At 43.6% G+C, this 24,195-nt stretch overlaps 1 protein-coding gene and 1 long non-coding RNA gene across 2 annotated transcripts in view; one reads left to right on the forward strand and one right to left on the reverse strand.

Moving 5' to 3' along the window:
• The window catches only part of ICOS (inducible T cell costimulator), a 74,711-nt gene extending 53,074 nt beyond the window's left edge, over positions 1-21,637 (forward strand). The window contains exon 7 of the mRNA XM_081019503.1: positions 21,523-21,637. The gene's annotated coding sequence lies outside the window, so the exon portion shown is untranslated. The remainder of the gene's footprint in view (positions 1-21,522) is intronic.
• Positions 4,499-5,691, reverse strand: LOC308484812. Its single transcript, XR_013990130.1, has 2 exons — positions 5,526-5,691; positions 4,499-4,607 (listed from the first exon to the last, which is right to left on the reverse strand). It is a non-coding gene; the product is annotated as an uncharacterized lncRNA (long non-coding RNA).
• Positions 21,638-24,195: the final 2,558 nt, after the last annotated feature.

Below are 24,195 nucleotides of genomic sequence, written 5' to 3' on the forward strand. Positions count from 1 at the left end.
AGCATCTAGATCAAGGGAAGTAATAGTGCCACTGTATTCTGCTCTGGTCAGACCTCACCTGGAGTACTGTGTCCAGTTCTGGGCACCACAGTTCAAGAAGGACACTGACAAACTGGAACGTGTCCAGAGGAGGGCAACCAAAATGGTCAAAGGCCTGGAAACGATGCCTTATGAGGAACGGCTAAGGGAGCTGGGCATGTTTAGCCTGGAGAAGAGGAGGTTAAGGGGTGATATGATAGCCATGTTCAAATATATAAAAGGATGTCACATAGAGGAGGGAGAAAGGTTGTTTTCTGCTGCTCCAGAGAAGCGGACACGGAGCAATGGATCCAAACTACAAGAAAGAAGATTCCACCTAAACATTAGGAAGAACTTCCTGACAGTAAGAGCTGTTTGACAGTGGAATTTGCTGCCAAGGAGTGTGGTGGAGTCTCCTTCTTTGGAGGTCTTTAAGCAGAGGCTTGACAACCATATGTCAGGAGTGCTCTGATGGTGTTTCCTGCTTGGCAGGGGGTTGGACTCGATGGCCCTTGTGGTCTCTTCCAACTCTATGATTCTATGATTCTATGTAAAAGGCGAAAGATTTATACGATCTGAAGAGAAACCAGAAGGTGTTTAAAGGATACTTGCAAAACCATATTGCAAAATCAGAACTCCTATTAGAATAAACAAGTTCCGTTTTAAATACTGGAATACTAAATAAGATGGATAACAATGTGTAATAGAAAAAGAAGCATGAAATTAGGTTAAAGGTGTGTGAAAGAAAGTAATAGAAGTGGAAAGAAACTGCAATTGAGTAAAGTCTAACACAAAGGTGGGGTGATTGGTGGTGGATGGTGATGGGAAAAGGAATTATCTGTGGGATTGAGTGTAGGTGTGTTTGAACATTTTTAAGGATTGTATGAAATGTATGTTTGTATATTCACAATATGTGTGGATTAATGCTGAATTATTTTAACAATAAAAACTTTTCAAAAAAGAACAACAAAAAGATAGATGTAGATAGATATAGATAGATATATATTGATATATATATAGATATATGAAAAGCACTATGTATGTATAATATACATGTATGTATGTATGTATGTATGTGTGTACGTATGTCTGACAGGCCAGTGTGAGTATTCCTAGAATCATAGAGTTTTTTGGGGGGGTGAGTTTGGGGGGGTTGAGGAGAGAAATCTGGGGGAGCATTTGGAGTTTAGGGGGCATTTAGGTTTTGCGGCTCAGCCGAAGTTTGTTTGGGGGTGTTTGAGGAGCTAAGAAGCAGGAGTTTTGGGTGGTTTGAGGGGATGAGCAGAGGGAGGTTTGTGCTAAGATATCAAGGGATTTGGTACGGCCAGGAAGAGTTGTGGATTGAGGGTGTCTGGGCCCGGAATATCACACCCCTTAAAATGAGTGGACAATCATAGTCCATTAACATTAGAGCACAGCAGAGATTACCTGAACTGTAATGTGAGCAAAGTGTAGAGGCCATGCCTGCTGGATAGACTATCAATGGCTTGTAAAAGATAACAGGATATTTATACCAGTGTTCAGATTTGTTTTTTTTTAAGGCATCTGCCTACTCGGGGATTTCTAGGTTTAAAAGAGCAATTGCAGACAATATTTTTGTCAGCCGGAGCATTCTTGCTGACATCTCATTTCCTTTCTCTTCTTTAGCAGGGAAGGTATAATCAGCATTTACTGCTAACTCTTCCTTCCTGTTGCAACAGATGGAAGTAACAAAACAGCAAAAATAAAGTGGGTTATTAACATTGACGGCAAGCCTCCCAATGCTCTGGCCATTAACTGAATGCTGCAAGCTGGAAGTTATTAGAACAGCTAAGGGCATCTAGTGTTAAAAACACAGGAAAAATGTTTTTGAGAAAGAAGGCAATGGGTGGGGAACGAAATATGCCGGAGAGTATTCTTCATGCAGAATAAGGCAGAACATGTCTGAAAAATGTAAATCACCGTCGTCCTAAATTAAGCTTTCTTGGAGCAAACAACATCAGATGGGCATGAGGATTGTTTTTCTGATGGCCAAAGCTGTCACATTGCCCATATTTTAGGATTCTTCTGCATTAATTTACGGTGATATGATGGAATTATGCTAGTAACGCCTACCTTTGCGCACACAAAAAGAAGACTTTGCGACATAAATGAAAAAAAATGTGGCAGTGTTAGCCTTGTCTCCTTTTCTCTTCACCTCGTAAAGCTCTGATCTCGTGGCCTCGTCATAAAACAGCGAGAGTGGTCAATAGTAATTGAGATTCAAGATTAAGAGGGCCTGGTCACATGGCAACGTGCAGCTGGTGTTAGGGAACATCCACTCTGGGGGTCAGTACAGCTTATCCCAATTAGTCCTTGGCTTTCAAACAGGTTAAATGCATGTTTAATTAAGATGCAAAGCCATAAAGGTATATACCGTTTTCCTAAAGTCCCTCTTGATTAATCAGGTTTAGGTTTATCTTATCTATTAATTGAGGGTAAGGAGCTGTTATAAACCAGTCAAACAGGAATTGCTGTTGAAGAATTATTACTGAAGAGCTCCTGTCAAAGTGAAGTTAATTACTCTCAAAATTGAAAGTGAGGGGGGTGGGGAGCCGGTGCCTAGGAAAAGAAAGCATTTTGCTAAAGGAGATATTAAATCCGCCATCATTTACATCCTTTAAAGGAAAGGTGAAGAAGAAAGCTGTGACCCTCTCTTCCGACAGTGTTCTGAGTCTACTGAGTGTCAGGGACTTGGGAATTCCATTCATGAAGACTAGTCAGAGCAGAATCCCTAGTCGGGACACCCAATTAACCTCAGCCATAACTGGTTGAATGCTGGAAGGCACTGCCTCCCCCCCTGAATTAATCAGATTTTCAAACAGGCTAGCTTTAGTTGACGGGGGCACAAGGGGAATGGATTGAAAGCTAAAGCCATAACCCAACCAGAGCTAAGTACACTTAAACCCATTGACGTCAGTAGACTTAAGCTCTCTTAACTGTGAGTTGGATTATGGCCTGCGGTTGCTTGTTACTCATAGTCCAAGACAAAAAAAGGAGTCCTGTAGCAACTTAAAGATTAACCAACATGGCATAAGCTTTCATGGATCACTATCCCCCCCCCCATGCCCCAGCCACTTTTCTTCCTTATGAAAAGAGTCCAAAAAACCCAATGAAAGTTATATGGGTCACAATAATAGGTGGAGCATAAATGAATTTAAGACGTAATAGATAAAATATCACAGGTTCATTTCCCCTCCCTGTTCTCTAGACTAAGATATCTGCGTCTCTGAAGCACAACATAGTCAAATGTGACTTAAAAGTCACTTTTGATCATGTCACCCACTTTTACATCAGCTGGTGGATTATATGATATTAAGGAGACATTTGGAACAGAAAGAAACAGGAAAGTTTGTTCTGTGACTGTTGATTTATGCTAACAAGGTAATGTATATAGTCATCGGGACCAGAGCCTGGAGACCACGGGGCTCTTTCTGTGGTTTGAGGATATAAAGACGTTCTTGTCATTGGTTACAGGAAACCTTATCTTGAATAGCTTTTTAATGATGAACAGAAACTGGTTTTTCTTTGTAACTGGTCCAGCTCACACTGTTGTAAACCACTTGACTAGCCTGACCAGACTGTGGAAAGAGGCACATAATAGTTACTACTGATCATTATTATTTACTTAACTTGTCGGGCACTTTATACAAATCTTTCAAAGACATCCACAGAAGTACAAAACTATTTAAAACCAACATGCAGCACTGAACTAACCCAACCCAACCATAAAACAACCCCTCCATCTCTCCACAACATGGGCCCAAACCTAAACAGCCTCTTCAGTACAGACCAGACACAGCATTGCCACCCCAAGAGAACAATGCTCTCCTAACAAAAGTCAGGCCCTAAACTACATTCCCCTTTGCACATAATAATAATAATAATAATAATAATAATAATAATAGCTTATTATTTGTACCCCACGCATCTGGCTGGGCTTCCCCAGCCACTCTGTGCGGCTTCCAACAAATATTAAAAATACATTAAAATGTCACATTAAAAACTTCCCCGAACAGGGCTGCCTTCAGATGTCTTCTAAATGTCAGGTAGTTGTTTATCTCTTTGACATCTGATGGGAGGGCGTTCCACAGGGCGGGCGCCACTACCGAGAAGGCTCTCTGCCTGGTTCCCTGTAGCTTTGCGTCTCACAGTGAGGGAACTGCCAGAAGGCCCTCGGCGCTGGACCTCAGTGTCCGGGCAGAACGATGGGGGTGGAGATGCTCCTTCAGGTATACTGGGCCAAGGCCGTTTAGGGCTTTAAAGGTCAGCACCAACACTTTGAATTGTGCTCAGAATTGTACAATGGCTTAACATCTCTTTCCCCGTGGCATAATTCTGGTCTGCTGTGTGTATAAAATCACTGAAATGTACAGGTGTCTCATGGTTCTCCCTCATACACAATTGGTGTGTTCTCTCCTGGAGGGGTTCTAATCTAGTAGGAAATACCTGCACCACAGGCTGTCCCAAGATGGTTGCTTTATTCACATGCAGACACACCAGTGAAATACAGGGAAATGTCTCTCCAGCTCTCCGTTTGAAGGTGTCAGGATGCTGTCAGCGGCTCCCGGCTCGTTGCCCAGAGAAGTATAAAGACAAGGAAAAGTTTATTACAGTCCTTTTTTATTTCAATCTTTACAGAAAGAAGCTATAGAACTCAGCCTCTTGGATAATGGCATTGTCCTGAGTGAATCTCCATCCCCATCTCTCCCAATTCCTCCTTTGTCACTTCTACAGTTGCTACTATATGCCCTCTATCTTTCAGCTCTTTGCTCTCCTATTTTTAAGGCTTGCCGGGATCTGTGAGATGGTGGATCTGGAATGTTTTCTAATGGCAACGTGTCAGCCATGCGTTGCTCTGGCTCTCGCATGATTTCCTAACTTTTCCCTTCATCTGCCTCTGAGCTGTGACCTCCCTCAAACCCCTGTTGTAAATCTACAGTGGTGCCTTGCAAGACGAAAAGAATCCGTTCCGCGAGTCTCTTCGTCTTGCGGGTTTTTTCGTCATGCGAAGCAAGCCCATTAGCGGTTTAGCGCTACAGTATTAGCGGCTTAGCGGGCTTAGCGGATCAGCTGATAAGCGGCTTAAAGATCAGCTGATAAGCGGCTTAACGATCAGCTGATAAGCGGCTTAACAATCAGCTGATAAGCGGCTTAAAGATCAGCTGATAAGTGGCTTAACGATCAGCTGTTAAGCGGCTTAGCCATCAGCTGATAAGCGGTTTAGCGGCTTGGGAAAAAGGGGGGGGAAAGGAAAAAACCCCCGCAGGAACTCGCAAGACATTTTCGTCTTGCGAAGCAAGCACATAGGAAATTCGTTTTGCGAAGCACCTCCAAAACGGAAAACCCTTTCGTCTAGCGGGTTTTCCGTCTTGCGAGGCATTCGTCTTGCGGGGCACCACTGTATACTGTCTTCCTCTTCCTCCTCCTTGGAAGGGTCAGGATGGGGAGGCAGTCTCCACCATTCCTCCTCCTCCTCTGCCCAGTGCCTGACAGAAGGGAGCCCTGATATTCCCCTCTTCAGTTCTGGATGGATGGCCATATTCCACAACTGTGACTCTTGGTCATCACAAAGAGTCACAGGGCTCCTACTAACTTAAGAGTGTGTATCGTATTCATGGAACAATATTGGAAGTTCTCCTTTAGTGACGTCGGTGTGTGACATCATACTGGGTCATAAGGAAAGGGTTAACTAAGTGTAAAATGATTAACCAATAGGAACCCAAGGGGAGGAGTTAGAGTTGTTAAGAAGTGAGTCTGGAGTTAGAGAAGGGAGAGGGAGGATAAGTCTGTGGGTTGGGCTAGTTTGTTGTGAGAGAGTGAGAGAATCTGTTAAGAGGAGTCAGTTAAATAGTTGAGATAATCAGTTAGAAGGTATTAGGAAGGTATAGGCTGGTAAAGAAACTAAGATTAAGAAACTGACAAGAAAAATTATCTGAAACCATAAACTTGTTAACGCTTATAAAATCAACTTGTTTATTTGGTTTAATGTTAACAACTGTCTGGACTCAGTGTGTACCCGAGAGAAACGGGTTGGTGGCAGCGGGGAAGAAATCACAGTGGTGGCACAGGGATCAAACGTCGGGGGGCCCTGTGTGATCGCCACAGTGTGTTAGACATTAACTACCATTTTATTGACTTACATATGGACATCAGTTGTAATGTAAGGGAGGCAAATGAGGCCTTAGTTATAAATGTCAACATAGGCTCTTCCTGCTGGGTGCTGGAATTTGTGAAAATCAGCATTTGTGAAATATATATAAAACATCGTGAGATCGTATCTCAGGTGCCCAGATTCTGTTTCTGACAAGCAAGCTTTCCCTTCAACTCTTTCCAGCAGGAATTCCGAGGAACTCTGTGTCAAATAATTGCAGTGCTTTTTTTGAGAGAGAGTGTGGGACAGCCGACAGAGAGTTTTGGACTGAATTCATAGCTGCTGTCATCCACGAAACTCCCCTGGGTGCCCTCGAGCAAATCGCTCTGTCTCTCTCCCAACCAAGGCTACACCTTTTACAGGGCTGTGAGGTTAAAACGGGATCACTCCTACACTCCTCATAGAAGCGTACCAAACATATAAACCAATAAACCTGCTTGCAGTGACAGAGCAACCCCATCGCTTCTCTGAGGCTGCAATCCTAGACACTTCTCTGGGAGCAAATCCCATTGAAATAAGTGCAGCTTACTTCTGAATTGAATTTCTGCGTGCCTTTCCTTTCCTTAACGAGAGCTACACTTCCCCCAGACATCACCATGTCACATGCTTGCGCCAGTATGAGAGGCAGCATTCATAATTCTGTATTCTGCGCTGAGCACCTTCGTACTAGACAGATGTCAACGGATTGGAAGGGATTCAAAGAACCACAACAAAGCTGATTAATGGGCTGGAGGGATTGATTTATGAGATGAGATTAAAAGACCTTGGGACAAATCATTTTGCCAGCTAATGATTCAGGAAAGAGTTCTCTATACTTATTCATTCATTCACTTATTTGTTCATTCACTGTTGTTATTATTGCCATGTTTATGATGATGATGATGATGATTAGAATGCTCACAACAGTGGCATGGGGATTTTAGTAATTAGGCATGTCCACTTTGCATGTCTTTTTATTTTTATTTATATTACTACAACATTTGTATAATGCTCACTAACAGAAAGAAAAAGTAAAGACTATGAATACATGAAAAGAGAAACAGTCTCATCAAATCCTCAACAAAGAACAAGTGCCCTATGCTAATCTTGGGGCTCATCCACACTTAATTTTTCTTCCATGCTGTTGTGATGGCCTGGGATTCGGACTCGGATGCTGAACCTGAGAGATCCCAGCCTGCACAGGATTCCCCACCTCCAGAACCAGCTGAGCCGTGGCTGGGGCTTGAGCCTGAAGGGTCCTCACCTGTGCTGGATCCTCAGGTGCAGGCACCAGCTGAGTCTGCTCTGGCTCCTGAGGTGATGGAGGACCCATTGCCTGCAGGTGCCCCACTCTCAGCCCCGGCAGGGAAAGCTGAGGTTGCCTCTGGGTATGGTAACCCTCCAGCCTCTCCTGAGCTGCAGAGGCTCAGAGCAGAGAGGCGGAGGGAACTAAGTTCCTGCAGGAGGAGTGCTCGCCTCCAGGCCAGGAGAGGTGAGTCACCTGTGGACTGGGGCTGCCCTATGCTTCAGGGCAGATAAAAGCCAGCCAGCCCCAGTCCCAAGTTGAGGGAGCAACATCGTTGGTAGCCAGTTCCTGCCTGCACCCTGTTTTGCAGGAGCTCCTGACCTCACCCAACTCCCTGCCTTGGACCCAGCTTCAGCTTTGACGGACTGCCTCCCTACTGCACCCTCGACCTCGGACTGGACTCGGACCTCGCCTCACGGTTACCCACAGGACCAGCACAGCTTTCTAGGCACAGGTCCATGTCTTCCTGGGCTGAGTTCTTCTTCTTCTTCTTCTTCTTCTTCTTCTTCTTCTTCTTCTTCTTCTTCTTCTTCCACTTTCCCATTGCTCAGCACTCAGCCTTCTGCATCTCAATGAGACTATGCCCTGAAGCTCCTATGAGAGATTTCCACTTCTACCTTCTCCTACAGCTTTGCTCTCTTTCTTTCGAGAAGAAAGGAGCACTTCTTTCAAGAAGCACTCCATCGCTCTATTCAACTTAGCAGTGTTCACAGTGGATTCCCAAATACAGTCCTCTTGCTCCACATAAAATGGAGCCTCTCCTTCAGTAGATACCTCCCATGTGACCATTAGCCAACCACATGAGAACTGCTAGAGATCTCTCTAGAATTTGGTGACCAACCAATCAAATTTAAACACATAGCAATGTGTACAAGCGTTTACAAGTTCAGTGATTTAAATTACTATGCTTAACAAGGAGGTCACATAGAACCAAAGTGCTCCCTGGCTATGACCACATGACTGCTTCTTTAGGGCTTTGTGATGGGAGTTGTCCTAGTTGGAGTACAGGTGAGAGTCTGTTTTTGCCAATGATGCTACCATGTGTACTCAGGGGGTATGTTGCTGCCCTATTGCTACTCAGTTTTGGGCTCTGTTTCTTCTACTTGCCTGCTGCTTGGAACTTGGAGGGCTGTCCCCTCAAGGGAGGCTCTGCTTGGGCTGATGTTGTGGGAGCTTGCAGTTCACTGGTCTTCCCTATGTACTAGGGCACCACACATACAGTGGTACCTTGGGTTACATACGCCTCAGGTTACACACTCTGCTAACCCAAAAATAGTGCTTCAGGTTAAGAACTTTGCTTCAGGTTGAGAACAGAAATCGTGCTCCGGCAGCGTGATGGCAGCAGGAGGCCCCATTAGCTAAAGTGGTCTTCAGGTTAAGAACAGTTTCAGGTTAAGAACAGACCTCCGGAACGAATTAAGTACTTAACCCGAGGTACCACTGTACAAACAAGGGATGTCTGCATCAGGCACTATATAATGGTTTGCCCTTTTAGCTACAGATGCCTGCTCATTCTCAGGAGGCAAGTATTACGACAGATATTTCAGAGCAAATGCATCTAGGCTGCTCCAGGAGCACGGGGTTGCTATTAGCTGCATAAATTAAATGCAAGGGACAGCTTGTGTGGCAACAATCTGAGAGGCCAAACAACTTGAACGTGTGAAGAAATAAAAATTAATCTAAGCTGAAAGGAAACAACCAACAAGATTTTTTCCAAAATACTATAACATGGAAAATACACCAAGGAGGTTTCATATTCCACACCCACACACCCTGCCCACGGAAATTTAGCTTTAAAACACACAGCGCAGAAATGTACGAAGGAAGATAAGAACAATTTAGCATTTTGGCCCTCTTTATCATTTTATCCCCCCTGCTTTAATAAATCGGGATGTTTTAGGAAACACTGACTCCAGACGTTTTTGGCTCTCTCAACAGTACTTTAATAAAGTCTGGGAAATAAACTTCACAGGAAAACCTCGGGTGTTCAATTAGTTTAAAATGTTGTAGGGTAGAGAAACGGAGATAATGAAATTATAAGGATAATGGCGGCTTAATGTTTTGTGGCTCACACGAGATTTATGTGCTCCAATATAACCTCAAGCTACACATATGGCATAATAAAAAAAAATACAAAAAATTAGAACAGACTAGAATCCTGGCTAGAGAAATAGGGGATGTGGAGAAGGTGGGTTTTGAATGCAGAAAAGTCATAGCCAGGCTCTTGGGGGATGGAGTTGAGCAGCTTAAAAACACTGGCCTCTTGACAAACCTTATATCATTCCTCTGTCCGCTCCTCCTCACAAATGAATAATGTTCACTTAATAGCATCTGAATGCAAGAAGACTTATTGCGCAAGACCCATTTCCTCCTCCGATGTAAATTAGGCTCGGAGGGAATTCCACTGCAAAACCACAGTTCTGTCGGGAGGGCAGGGAAAGAATCCTGTGAAAATGTGTCTGGACTCTTCCCAAATGCCCATTAAGCAAATACAGGAGTTTAGTTTCCACCATGGAAAGTCTGAGATCCAAAGGGATTAAAGAACAGAACGTGTGTGTGTGTGTGTGTGTGTGTGTGTGTGTGTGTGAGAGAGAGAGAGAGAGAGAGAGAGAGAGAAGGGGGGGACTTCTGGCTGAAAGCAATATATACATCTGCATTACAGTAGCTGAAAGATGTGTATTCATAATGTCCTATGGGCCTGTGAGCCTCTAGAATTTGCATTGCCTCTCAAGGTGAGCACAACTCATCAAAATAAGGGAAGACGGTCAACTTTCGGTGTTCCTGATGTGTGCATCAAGAATGCTACAGAAGTTGGATGCTTCTTCCCTCAGTCAATAAGCCAGCAGTGTCTTCTCTCCCCCTCTGTTGTCTTAAGGGGAGGTTTCCCACTTGGTGAGTTGCCAAAAGCTTGTGGAGGCGCTTCTGTGTGTTGTCTTGGGAAGACTGGAAACTCAATTAAAAATGGTGGGAAGGAGATGAAACATTTGTTTTGTATTTAATTTATCCGAGGAGGGATTTATTTATTTATTTGGGAAAATAGGTTGCAAGAATTTCTGTGCCTGAAAATCGTGAACCGTCAGCCTCGTATCTGCCGAAGGTAGATGAAAGAGACAGTAGGTTGAGTACATAGAGGTTTGAGTGATAGGAAACGCTTCCTAACTTTCAGTGGAGCCAGCAGCATAGGAGGCACATGTCCAGGGCCCCATTCAGCAGAATCAGTGCAGCTGTAGAAATAAGTGAAGGAATGCACATCACCATCTAAAGTGGAGAACTCCATAAGATTAGCGGGTGGCGCTGTGGTCTAAACCACTGAGCCTCTTGGGCTTGTCGATCAGAAGGCTGGCGGTTCGAATCCCTGCAACAGGGTGAGCTCCTGTTGCTCTGTCCCAGCTCCTGCTAACCTAGCAGTTCAGAAGCAAACCTGTGCAAGTAGATAAATAGGTACCACTCTGGTGGGAAGGTAAACGGCGTTTCTGTGCGCTCTGGTACTCGTCATGGTCCTCTGTGCACCAGTAGAGGTTTAGTCATGACTTTGAAAGCTGTCTGTGGACAAACGCTGGCTCCCTCGGCCTGAAGCGAGATGAGCGCCACACCCCATAGTCGCCTTTGACTGGACTTAACCATCCAGAAGTCCTTTACCTTTTACCTTTACATTTTTACCAATAGGTAAAGGTAAAGGGACCTCTGACCATTAGGTTCAGTCGAGAACGACTCTGGGGTTGTGGCGCTCAACTCACTTTATTGGCTGAGGGAGCCAGCGTACAGCTTCCGGGTCATGTGGCCAGCATGACTAAGCTGCTTCTGGCAAACCAGAGCAGTGCACAGAAATGCCGTTTACCTTCCCACTGGAGCGGTACCGATTTATCTACTTGCACTTTGATGTGCTTTCTAACTGCTAGGTTGGCAGGAGCAGGGACCGAGCAATGGGAGCTCACCCCATCGTGGGGATTCAAACCGCCAACCTTCTGATCGGCAAGTCCTAGGCTCTGTGGTTTAACCCACAGCACCACCTTTGGCCATAGCCTAAAAACTGCCTTATTGCATCACTAACAACAACTATCTAGGTTATAAAGAGCTTTTGCAAAGGTAATTGGATTGTCATTGTAGTCTAGGATTGCCATATTTCAAAAAGTAGAATTCCTGACACTCACAAAGTTGAGTATCAACTACTCCAAAAATAGATTCTTATCTCATACATCCAGGTTTCCCCTGACATTTTGACATTTCGGCAAAATTCCACGCAGGTGCCATTTTTCCACCCCAAAACCAGGACATGCCAGGAATTTTCTAACATGTGGCAAGCCTATTGTGGTCCCTCACACTTCACTCAAAACCCAGTCCAGATGGTTGGGAGACAATCTAGAGGAGGACTCCACAAGACAACACAAAGTGGAAGTACCAGCATTAGGTTCTCAGCATCCCAGCCAATATGAGCAATTCAGAAGCCGTCGAGGAAACAAGAGATGAAGATTTTGCCTTCCATGGAGGTGCTGGTGGAAGATCTGGGCAGACACCTGATTGCTGTGTGAACTTACAACAGTATAAATGTAAGTTGGGAGGGGTTGGCAACAGAGGGTTAATGAAACCAGAATGACTGCAAATATTTCTTTGTAAGCCAGCAGACCAAATTCTGAGACACATCCTTTGCTGGAGGATGTAATCCATCCTATCTCCACCCCTTTCTGGGAGCAAGGTCGGGTTGGGTCAGGGATAAGCAAGCTGGGAGTGGAGAACAATAGACCGTAGTTTTGAGTCAAGAGGATAAGAAAAGGTTAGAAAATACAGACTAATGGAGACAAAGGCTGAGACTTACTTCTGAGCAAACATGCGTAAGAGGGTGCTGTTCATTTGTGCTTTTGAGAGCTGTCCCTGAATTTGATAGTCAGGAAACAGAACAATTCCAGAGCTTAAAAAATGTGAGCTTCATCAAGTATCATGGAAACCGTTCATTGGAATTTCCATTTATAGCTGTTAGGCTTGCTGTGGCCAAATCTATTCAAGCCCTCTTGGGCTTTACTCAGACTCTTTAAAATCTTCGAAATTGTAAGTAACCTGAAATTGCATTATAATGTTGTGGGGATGTAAATTCCATCGGTAAAGCCCCACATAAATGTTTGAAGTAATTCCTGATACTGTTCCTACCCACAAATGATCTTTGCCACATATCTGACAGCTGAAGTAGATTGCAAGGGTATATAATTAGGTGCAAACTCTGCAGTGATAAGAAATTGGAGTGAGGTTTGCCATGCAAAAGAAAATCATCCTGAAATGTGCCTTATAACACAAGGAAATGTACTTACATTTTAATGTGATCTTTTGGGGGGGGGGGGGTCAACTAACCAGGAACTAGTTAGAATTTTATAAATGATACTTGATATATGGTATAATATATTTATAATAAATATTATAATAATTTGTAATAAATAGATAAGAAAAATAAATTGACCTTCTGAGTGTAGATGTAACAGGCAGAAATATGGTCTGGTTGAGCATGGCTTTAGAACTTTGGAAAATTCAGAAGTCCGCTCATTGAAAAAGAATAAACAAAAATATTTTAATGTTCAAAGGGACATGGCTTCAACCCAACACTCAGTTTTCTCAAAATGTTATCTGCATATTAAAAGGAAGCATGCCTTTGAAAGTTATTTACATAATCTCACATTTGCTAGGTTGTGAAAGGCATGTACACGCTGCATTTTCAAACAATGCCATCACAGTTTTTGGAGTCCTGCGATTCAACGTTTCCTGTAAGTGAACATCTATGCATCTGTGGTTCTCAGGAAACAGAAGGCATTTGCAATTATTCACTGTATTTCTGATGATATGTGCAACCTAGGAGAAAGTTCAGTACTGAAATATTGGATAGGTGCCTTGAAGCAAACAACCAGGTAACATTTCTCCTGGAAAACCAATAAAAATCTGCCATAAAATAAATTGCCCAATGATAGCCCAAAAGCTGAGAAAGGTTTGCAATGTTCAAATTAACATTTAAAACTGTAATAATCATGATAATATGCCACCCATATAGTATACCCTAGGTGTGTGATGTATGGAAGTGAGAGCCGGACCATAAAGAAGGCTGATTGCCGAAGAATTCATGGTTTTGAATTATGGTGCTGGAGGAGACTCTTGAGAGTCCCATGGACTGCAAGAAGATCAAACCCATCCATTCTGAAGGAAATCAGCCCTGAGTGCTCACTGGAAGGACAGATCCTGAAGCTGAGGCTCCAATACTTTGGCCACCTCATGAGAAGAGAAGACTCCCTGGAAAAGACCCTGATGTTGGGAAAGATGGCGGGCACAAGGGGAAGGGGACGACAGAAGACGAGATGGTTGGATAGTGTTCTTGAAGCTACCAGCATGAGTTTGACCAAACTGCGGGAGGCAGTGGAAGACAGGAGTGCCTGGCGTGCTCTGGTCCATGGGGTCACGAAGAGTCGGACACGACTAAATGACTAAACAACAACAACATGTGTGTCCTAGTGGACGAGTGGAAATAGGAAGTGGTAGCAAAAACCTGACACTCATTCTCATTTCTGCAGACATTGTACACAACCCAAGTTATGATTTGTTATGATTTTAAGTTAAAAAACTAGAAAATCCATGTTGCTTGATCTTCTCTCCTGCTAAACTAATTGCTCAATTAGCACATGTGTCACTCTTGATTCTGACACATGAAGTAAAGTAATAGAAATAATCCTTATTATAAGTTATTCGTAATAATGGGTTAATAGTTCATCTTTACCTCTGCCAGAAACAACAAATGATAGAGGAAACCAAAGTTCAAATACTGTAAAATATCTAGAGCTCTAGGAACGACTCCAGTTCTCCTGAGTGGGCAAAATGTCTTGCCAGAAAAATACGACTTTCCCCCCATCTTTTAGCCCTGAAGCCTACTGAAAACAAACCCCAAAGCCTGGCAAGGGATTAACAAAACATTTTCAAACTACAGACATAAAAGACAGGGGTCGAATCATATTTCATTTGGCCTTGTTCGGCAATATTTTTGGCTTTCCAGGGGAAATGGACTTCAGTCAAACTCCTAGAGCTCTCAAATGACTAAATCAGCCACAAATTTGCCCGGCATGGAATTCGTAGCTTGTGACAGGTGAAAGCAATTGATCCCTTGATAGTTACAGAGAAAACAATGAACAACTGGTAGTGGGTGATCATATCCAACTTTAGGAAGCAGTCATTGACTGTACAATTGCCCCATGCTTAGAGTGAGGCAACTTCTTTAAGGCAGTTCAAAATTAACCCAGAAAATCCCAGTGCTAGGTCAACACTGGGTACTGGTAGCCAGTACTTTTTTTTCCTAAAGAACATGTTTATGGATACTCTCATTTTGACTCAAGAAAACCATCATTTTATAGTTCAGATTTGGAAAAATAAATACAGTAAATGGACAAAAGGACAAAGATTTGCAAAATGTTTAGGGGTATGCGTGCCCCTGCGTACCCCCAGAAAAAAGCATTTTTGGTAGCAACAGAGGCTACCATTTTATTCTAAACCAGGAGGTGGGATTAAAAATGAGCAAATAGGTAGGTATAGACACAGCACCATGGATAGCTCCCATGAAAGCCAGAGGTAAACTGAGGCCCCTCCAGTTCACTTTTCCCAAGCTTTGAGCCTTTGGCCTGAAGACTCTGGTTTTTACACTTGTTCCTCCAGTCTTTGAAATCGTAGCTTCTGTATGCTTTATAAATATCAGGTCCAGTTCCCAGACTGGTGGGGGTACAGCAATGTCAAATTCAGCTATGGCAGACTTAGTCAGCTCCTCCTCCTCCTCCTCTGACCCTGAGCTTGAGGCCAAAGCCAAGGCATGATAGACAGATAGATAGATAGATAGATAGATAGATAGATAGATAGACAGAGGATAGATTTGCAGATACTCATTTCTACTTGCCTTCTATTTTATTGAAGCTTCTTGCTACCTGCAGACTATCGGCGTGAGGTTTAGGAGTTTTTGTTGATATGCAGATTTGATTTAAGAAGTACTTAATGGTTGCTGTTATTGGTTTTAAAAGGGATGCAGGTGGTGCTGGGGTCTAAACCACTGAGCCTCTTGGGCTTGCCGGTCAGAAGGTTAGCGGTTCTAATCCCTGTGATGGGGTGAGCTCCCATTGCTCTGTCCCAGCTTCTGCCAACCTAGCAGTTCGAAAGCACGCCAGTGCAAGTAGATAAATAGGTACCGCTGAGGCTGGAAGGTAAACGGCGTTTCAGGGTGGTTTCCGTCACGGTGTCCCGTTGCACCAGAAGTGGTTTAGTCATGCTGACCACATGACCCAGAAAGCTGTCTGTGGACAAATACCGGCTCCCTTGGACTGAAAGTGAAATGAGGGCCTTAACCCCATAGTTGCCTTTGACTGGACTTAACTGCCATGGGGTCTTTTACCGTTACCTTTTTACCTATTACCGGTATGTCTTTGCATCCTTATTCTTAGTCCTTATTATGAATTATGTGGGGATTGCTTAATTTTACTGTATACGTATTGAGTTTTTTATATATTTTTAGTGACTACTTACCTTTTAGTAGTCACTAACAATACGAGTTTTTTTATATATTGTTAATGACTACTTACCTTTTGTAAGGGACATGGGTGGCGCTGTGGGTTAAACCACAGAGCCTAGGACTTGCCGATCAGAAGGTCGGCAGTTCAAATCCCCGCGACGGGGTGAGATCCTGTTGCTCGGTCCCTGCTCCTGCCAACCTAGCAGTTCAAAAGCATGTCAAAGTGCAAGTAGATAAATAGGTACCGCTCCGGTGGGAAGGTAAACGGCGTTTCCATGTGCTGCTCTGGTTCACCAGAAGCGGCTTAGTCATGCTGGCCACCTGACCCGGAAGCTGTACGCCAGCTCCCTCAGCCAATAAAGCGAGATGAGCGCCGCAGCCCCAGAGTCGTCCGCGACTGGACCTAATGGTCAGGGGTCCCTTTACCTTTACCTTTACTTACCTTTTGTTTTGTTTCTGCAGTTATGTAAATCTTTTCATGTGGCAAGCCGCATTGATGAAGGTGATGATGATGATGATGATGTATATTTATTAGATGCTATGCTCATAAAAATGACCACACCTTGAGCATTTTTTAACTATGGAAAGAAAGCATACCAATAAAGGATGGAGATGACGCAGCAGGAACTTCCAAACAAGGAAAAGACACAGGTTCCAGCAGAGCTCCCCCATTGCAAAAAGGTAGGCTAATTAATAATAATAATAATAATAATAATTTATTTATACCCCGCCCATCTGGCTGGGCTTCCCCAGCCACTCTGGGCGGCTTCCAAAAAAATTATTAAAATAGTGTAATACATCAAACATTAAAAGCTTCCCTAAACAGGGCTGCCTTCAGATGTCTTCTAAAAGTCTGGTAGTTGTTGTTCTCTTTGACATCTGGTGGAAGGGTGTTCCACAGGGAGGGTGCCACTACCGAGAAGGCCCTCTGCCTGGTTCCCTGTAACTTGGCTTCTCGCAGTGAGGGAACTGCCAGAAGGCCCTCGGCGCTGGACCTCAGTGTCCGGGTAGAATGATGGGGGTGGAGACGCTCCTTCAGGAATACTGGACCGATGTTGAAGTGAGCCACACAAACACAGAATTACGATATGAAGGAGGCAATCTGAAGATGTTGGGCCCATCACTTTGGGGCTCTCGCACTGTTACAGCTTTGCAAGTTGGCAGCATCTGTTTGCACAGCAGGGAATGATATAACCTGTTCTGAGGGATTGGTTTAAGCTTTTTTTCTTTCCCCCCTTCCCCACTCGCACAAAAGTAAAAATGGCAAAAATTTAGTCCTTAATGGGATCATACTGTTCTTTCCTCACATTGTCAACTTCACTTAATTTCCTCCTTGCCATTAACATGTCTAATGCATATGTCAGGCACAAGCCTGATACTATTCGGGCAAGCAGAATGTTGTATGAAGTCGGCAATGTGTTAAAACAATTGAGCAAGCAAGTACTAAAAGTTTGTTGCTCTGGCCATATGGTACAGTGTTTAATTTCCCGTAGTGGAAGGACGTGGCTGTCACAGGGAGAGAAAAATATGATGAATAAATTTACTTGGGGAAACATATTATAATGAAGAATGGCTTTCCGGGGAAGTAAACGGAGGAATTTCAGCTCTGAAACAGGGGCATATGGGACGCATTAAGATCTAAATAAGGGTAGCAGGGCACTGTGCCTTAAAGAATGAAAGACATATCAAGGAAAACAAGGTGATCTCTCTTGCTAGGCCAGCTATGAGAGAGACATTTTATAAGTGCATGCTCTTGTGCTGAATTATGAAAACGAGAAATGGCATTTGCGTAATTGACAGTCGGAATACCTCTGACAGAAAAACAAAGGCGATGTCTTCATTTGTGGGCTGATGGGCCAGTCCTTTCGTAGGCTAGGCTGCACACTGAAATTGACAAAATGTAGCATATTTAATGAAGATTGTGGTCCTCTTGCCCCTCAGCTGAAAAACAAAAAACAAACAGTAATGATAATCATAAATACTTTGGGGTTTTATTTTTGAGAGTCCCATGGACTGCAAGAAGAACAAACCTATCCATTCTGAAGGAAATTAGGCCTGAGTGCTCACTGGAAGGACAGATCCTGAAGCTGAGGCTCCAATACTTTGGCCACCTCATGAGAAGAGAAGTCTCCCTGGAAAAGACCCTGATGTTGGGAAAGATGGAGGGCACAAGGAGAAGGGGACGACAGAGGACGAGATGGTTGGATAGTGTTCTCGAAGCTGCCAGCATGAGTCTGACCAAACTGCGGGAGGCAGTGGAAGACAGAAGTGCCTGGCGTGCTCTGGTCCATGGGGTCACGAAGAGTAGGACACGACTAAACGACTAAACAACAACATTGTTTTTGGTTTGATTTTGTATGTTGTGCTCTTGTTCGTGAACCGCCCTGAGATGTCTGGGTATAGGACAGTGTATAAATTGAATAAATAATAATGATAATGAGGTCTATTGATTATTGCGGAGCTTGAGTTAATTCAGTAACATATGAGTGCCCTTTTTGAATAAGGAATAATCAGATATTTATCATTATAAAAAAGCATCACCCTGCTTCTAACCTGCATCCTTGCAGATATCCCACACGGACCATCAGCAAGCTGATTGCTCTACTATTCATAATGGTCTGCCTATTCATGATTTTATGCATTTAGGAAGATGTATGAATCGCTTCATCAAAGAGCCATTTCAGCAGTGTCCATAATAAATAATGAGTGTCCATTTATATTCCTTTGTAAGATGTGCAATGGAGAGCTGGGAGAGTGTTTTCCTGCTCTTGGCCTTGTTCCAATGACCCACCCAAAAGCAGGAAGTGATGTCATCGTGAGGAGGCTACAAGTTGACCAAGATGTGAGAAGAGGAAGCAAGAGTCCTGGATGCAAAGCCAGGGCAGAAAAGCAGCACAGATCAAGTATTAAAATAAGTGACATGCCAACTGAGTGAGGAGGAAGGGGCAGCAGGTGACAGGAGCTACAGGTGCTTCCTGGACTTAGAAAGTACCTGGGAATAGGGAACTGAGGCAAGAGTATTAGCCCCAGGGGAATCCAAGTCCATTGCAGCTCTCTCCCTGGAGGAATGAAGGATTAGTTTCACAGAAGCCCTTTTCCTGAAAATCTAGTTCAGGACTCAATACCACCCATTGAGATGTTTATATCTGGGGAGAAAGGAAAAGAAAATAACTGTAATGATTTCTGTTGGCACCTATAAACTGGATGCTTGCCTCAGCGGCTTCGGTGCATTGCTTGAGGTGTCCTGGAAGCGGAGGACCAATCCCCCAGGCAGAGACTACAAAACCCATGAATCACTGCAAGTGCAAACAGAACACTCACTGCTTCCTAGGCCTCAGATGACAGCGAACCAATATATGAGCCCTCTTCAGATGTTACACATAGTGTAAACATACAAGGGAAGTCAGTGTGGATGAGGGCACTATTTCTGTTCTCTGTCTCCTTTCCAGCTGCCCTCTATTAGCTAGGGGGTGGGTGGAAGTAATCCCCCCCCCCAGGGTTCTAAGATGCACAGGAAGTCTTTGCACGTACTGGAGAGTCTCCACTTCAGATCTTCACTCTCCAACTTGTGGAAGGCAACTGAATGAACTCGTCCATGCCTGCCCTCGCTTGTATGTTTACTTAACCCTAATGTAGAATACCCCAAATGTGCTATGATATTGGAGGAATAGAGATGCAAGAGGGAAGTCCATATTTTTAACTGTCAGGTGGATTTTCCATGGGAAACCTCCTGCAGGGGCCCGAAAAAACAGAAGCGCAAAAGGAATTCCTCCTTGGGGTTTTGCAGATGGCTACAGCAGGTGGGGATGGTTTGATGGTGGTTTGGGCCACTTCCCCCGGCAGAAACCCATGATTTAACTGCAAGAGCAGCCAAGGGGGTGGACAAATGAATGATGACAAAGGCAAGCGGGGGGCACAAATCAGTGAGGCATAGAAGAGAAGATGAGAGAAAGAGTCTTTTTGTAGGGGCGTTATAGAAAGCAGGGCTCTAAGAGAAAGGGAGAAAGAATGACTTGAGGAAAATGCATGAAGATGGAAAAATAAAAACCTATTAAGCAGTTAAGCTTATTGAGGTAAGAAACGTAAACTAAGAGTGGTTGTTCACATGGTTGCACTGTGATAACAAGAAATAAATTTATCTCTTACCTCCAAAGATACTGCCTTCAGATGTCTTCTAAAGGTTGTATAGTTATTTATCTCCTTGGCTCAGGGGTCACATAACTCCATACCCTTCAACATTTCTCTGAAAATAGGATCATACTAACACACTCTCCCTTCTTGGGAGAAAAGCAATGGCAAACCTAGACAGCATCTTAAAAAGCAGAGACATCACCTTGCCAACAAAGGTCCGTATAGTTAAAGCTATGGTTTTCCCAATAGTGATGTATGGAAGTGAGAGCTGGACCATAAAGAAGGCTGATCGCCGAAGAATTGATGCTTTTGAATTCTGGTGCTGGAGGAGACTCTTGAGAGTCCCATAGACTGCAAGAAGATCAAACCTCTCCATTCTGAAGGAAATCAACCCTGAGTGCTCACTGGAAGGACAGATCCTGAAGCTGAGGCTGCAATACTTTGGCCACTTCATGAGAAGAGAAGACTCCCTGGAAAAGACCCTGATTTTGGGAAAGATGGAGGTCACAAGGAGAAGGGGACAACAGAGGACAAGATGGTTGGACAGTGTTCTCGAAGTTACCAGCATGAGTCTGACCAAATTGTGGGAGGAAGACAGGAGTGCCTGGCGTGCTCTGGTCCATGGGGTCACGAAGAGTCGGACACGACTAAACGACTAAACAACAACAACACCACACTCTCCAACCCCTCCCCCCAATGAAAATAGGGACATCCTGCCGAAATATTGGGAAATTCTGGAACAAGAAGGAGACAAATTGAAATTGCAGAGTTTCGAGAAACTAAAAAACAAAGTGAGAGATTGGCTTCATTATTATCAGATAATGGAGGCATATAATTTGGATAAGAAAATTGGCTTCCAGGTGGAAAAATCAAAATTAGAAATAGAACTGTTAGAACCCAAAACTAAGAATTTGTCAAGAATGTATAACTTGCTGTTGAAATGGAATACTCAGGATGAAACGGTGAAATCTGCTATGATTAAATGGGCACAAGATGTTGGACATAATATTATGTTTGCTGACTGGGAACAGTTATGGACCACAGGTATGAAGTTTACGGCATGTAATGCCTTAAGAGAGAATATTATGAAAATGATATACAGGTGGTACATGATCCCAGTCAAGCTTGCAAAAATCTATTATTTGCCCGATAATAAATGTTGGAAATGTAAAGAAACTGAAGGTACATTCTTTCACCTTTGGTGGACGTGCCCAAGGATTAAGGCTTTCTGGGAGATGATTTATAATGAAATAAAAAAGGTATTTAAATATACCTTTCTGAAGAAACCAGAGGCCTTTCTTCTGGGCATTGTTGGCCAATTGGTGCCAAAGAAGGACAGAACTTTTTTTATGTATGCCACAACAGCAGCAAGAATACTCATTGCAAAGTATTGGAAGACACAAGATTTACCCACTCTGGAAGAATGGCAGATGAAGGTGATTGACTACATGGAATTAGCAGAAATGACTGGCAGAATCCGAGACCAGGGAGAAGAGTCGGTGAAAGAAGATTGGGAGAAATTTAAAGACTATTTACAGAAATATTGTAAAATTAATGAATCTTAGAAGGATGTTAGATAGAAACTAAGTGGTTTCCAGCTGCAATGCTTTAGGAGATATGAAAAAAGGTTTACAAATGGGTAAAAGCTTAATGGTAAGGATTTGCTGAACCAACAAACCAAACTGGAATACAAAAAAGGGAGGTATGAGGAGGTCTGGGGAAATAAGGCTAGGGAAGGTATATTATGGAAAGTCAATGTGTTCTTAACTGTATCTTGTATGTTTTCCTTTCTTTTTCTTTTTCTTGTTATATTTTAAAAATCTTATTCTTTTTTCTGTATTTTGTATTTTCTTGTATTTTTATTTTTATTTTTTTTGTTTTTGTATTCGTTGAAACTTTAATAAATATCATTTTAAAAAAAAGAAAAAGAAAGAAAATAGGGACATCCTAAGGAAAAGAGGGCTCTACTGGGATCAAATAAGAAATCAGGATGCCTTCTGTAAATCCAGGCCTGTCCCTGGACAATAGGGACACTTGGAGGGTCTGTTACACAGTGCTGATGTGTCATGTCAGGTGTGGGTGTGTATAGGGCTACACATGAAAGCCCCTCTGCTTTTGGGGTGCACTGCACCATACACAGAAATGGGAGCATGGGACACTGTCTTATACTGAGCCAGACCATTGGTCCATCTCATTCAGTATTGTCTACACTTATTGGCAGAGCCTCCCCAGAGTTTCAGGCAGGACCCTCTTCCAGCTGTACCTAGAGTTGCCAGAAATTGAACTTGGAGACTTCGGCATGCAAAGTAGATGCTATGCCACTCAGTCTATCAGCTGAACTACATAAGAGAATGCATGCAGCTTCCCAGAGGCCTGTGGCACTAAGTCCCCAGAGCTTTCACTTCCGTAGTGTATTCTGAGTTGATGAAGGCTAGGCAGCCCTGACATCTTATGCATGAGAAAGAACAGTATTGTGCGAAAGGGGAACACCTGCAAGAGCTTACCGATTTATTTCAGCTGTGCCTCTCCCACAGACACAGATGAACTACTTTGCCTGGGGTCTGCGGGGCTCTGTAGGAAAGGGGCAAGAAAGGGGGAGCTGAATTTAAGCCAGTCCCTCTCCCCTCTCCCACCCCTGTGTGCTCCATCGTGGATTTATTTTCTAGGCAATCTCCCCGAGGTGAAAGGTGAGCTCATGAACTGCTGTATGATTTAGTGACTTGAAAAACACAACTCCATTCCGCCTGTTTCTGTAACTTGCTCTAGATGGCGAACCTCGGAAAGTACTTGTCGCTCTTAGGAGCCAGGCTCTCGTCGTTGTTTGCTCGTGTTTCATTTGCTATTCTGGATACCGACACTGGACAGATTGAAATATAATTGGCCAGAAGAGATACCCTGAGTCTGTGTACTCAAGACACTTGAGTACACAGTGCCTTGCATTGCCTTGAGAAGTGAGCTTATACGAATGTCACAAGAATTAGCTTTTTCATACTCCACTAATTTCTCCTCTCCTCAGGTCAGATGCAGAGGCTAGTTCAGGTTATGTAAGGGGACAGTATGAGGGTGCATCATTCAAGGATCTACAAATGGCTAGAGATGCAAGAATTTGTTTGAGATTTGATGTCTAAGTTAGGGCATGTTCTGACATTCACTTCTTTAAGTGATCTTGCAGGTGTTCACTCATGGATATGTTACATGGGAAATATAACTTTTCCAGGGTAGATCCATGTGCAGGTTCTTAGGTCTCATGAGGTCTAGGGAAAGTGAGTTGGATAATAAGCCCACCACTTTAAATTCCAACAGGTAGATTGTTCGTGTGATTCCCTTTTAAAAAGTGGAACCACATAATTGATAGAGGATTCACGCAAATGTCTGATTCACCATTGAAAGAATGGACAAACATTTCAGAGCAGATATATCCCTATCTAATTGGGATGCAAAGCTCATCAGAGGGAAAGCTATGAGCCATCAACTGTTTCAGGCAGTGATAAGGAGAGAAATCACATGATTACAGTGGTACCTCGGTTTACGAACTTAATCCATTCCAGAAGTCCGTTCTTAAACTGAAACCGTTCTTAAACCGAGGTGCGCTTTCCCTAATGAGGCCTCCCACCGCCGGTGCCCTTCCACCGTTTGCATTCCATTCTTAGACCAAGGTAAAGTTCGCAAACCGGGACACTACTTCCGGTTTTGCGGAGTTTGTAAACCAAATCGTTCATAAACAGGACTGTTCTTAAACCGAGGTACCACTGTATTGCTATTTCCATGTGAAAGTATGGTTGTATGGCCAGTGCCCACTGGGACTGTTCGGGCACAAGCTAGGGGACCAACAGTAGATGGAGCCAGAGCCAATGACAGACAGAGGGACCCCCTGACTGGTTGTAAGTAAGAAGGCTGGCAGGCAGGAGCTAGCTGATGGCATACCAAGGGCATACCAAGCTAGCTGATGGCATACCAAGGGTGGGTCTGTTCTCCATTCACTCTAATGAACCAACCTCCACACTACAGTGTGGTGTAGTGGTTAGGTGTGGTAGATTCATAATCTGGGGAACCGGGTTCGTGTCTCCGCTCCTCCAC

This window comes from Podarcis pityusensis, assembly GCF_964106645.2.
Source record: "Podarcis pityusensis genome assembly, chromosome: 1".
Taxonomy (NCBI): Eukaryota; Metazoa; Chordata; class Lepidosauria; order Squamata; family Lacertidae; genus Podarcis; species Podarcis pityusensis.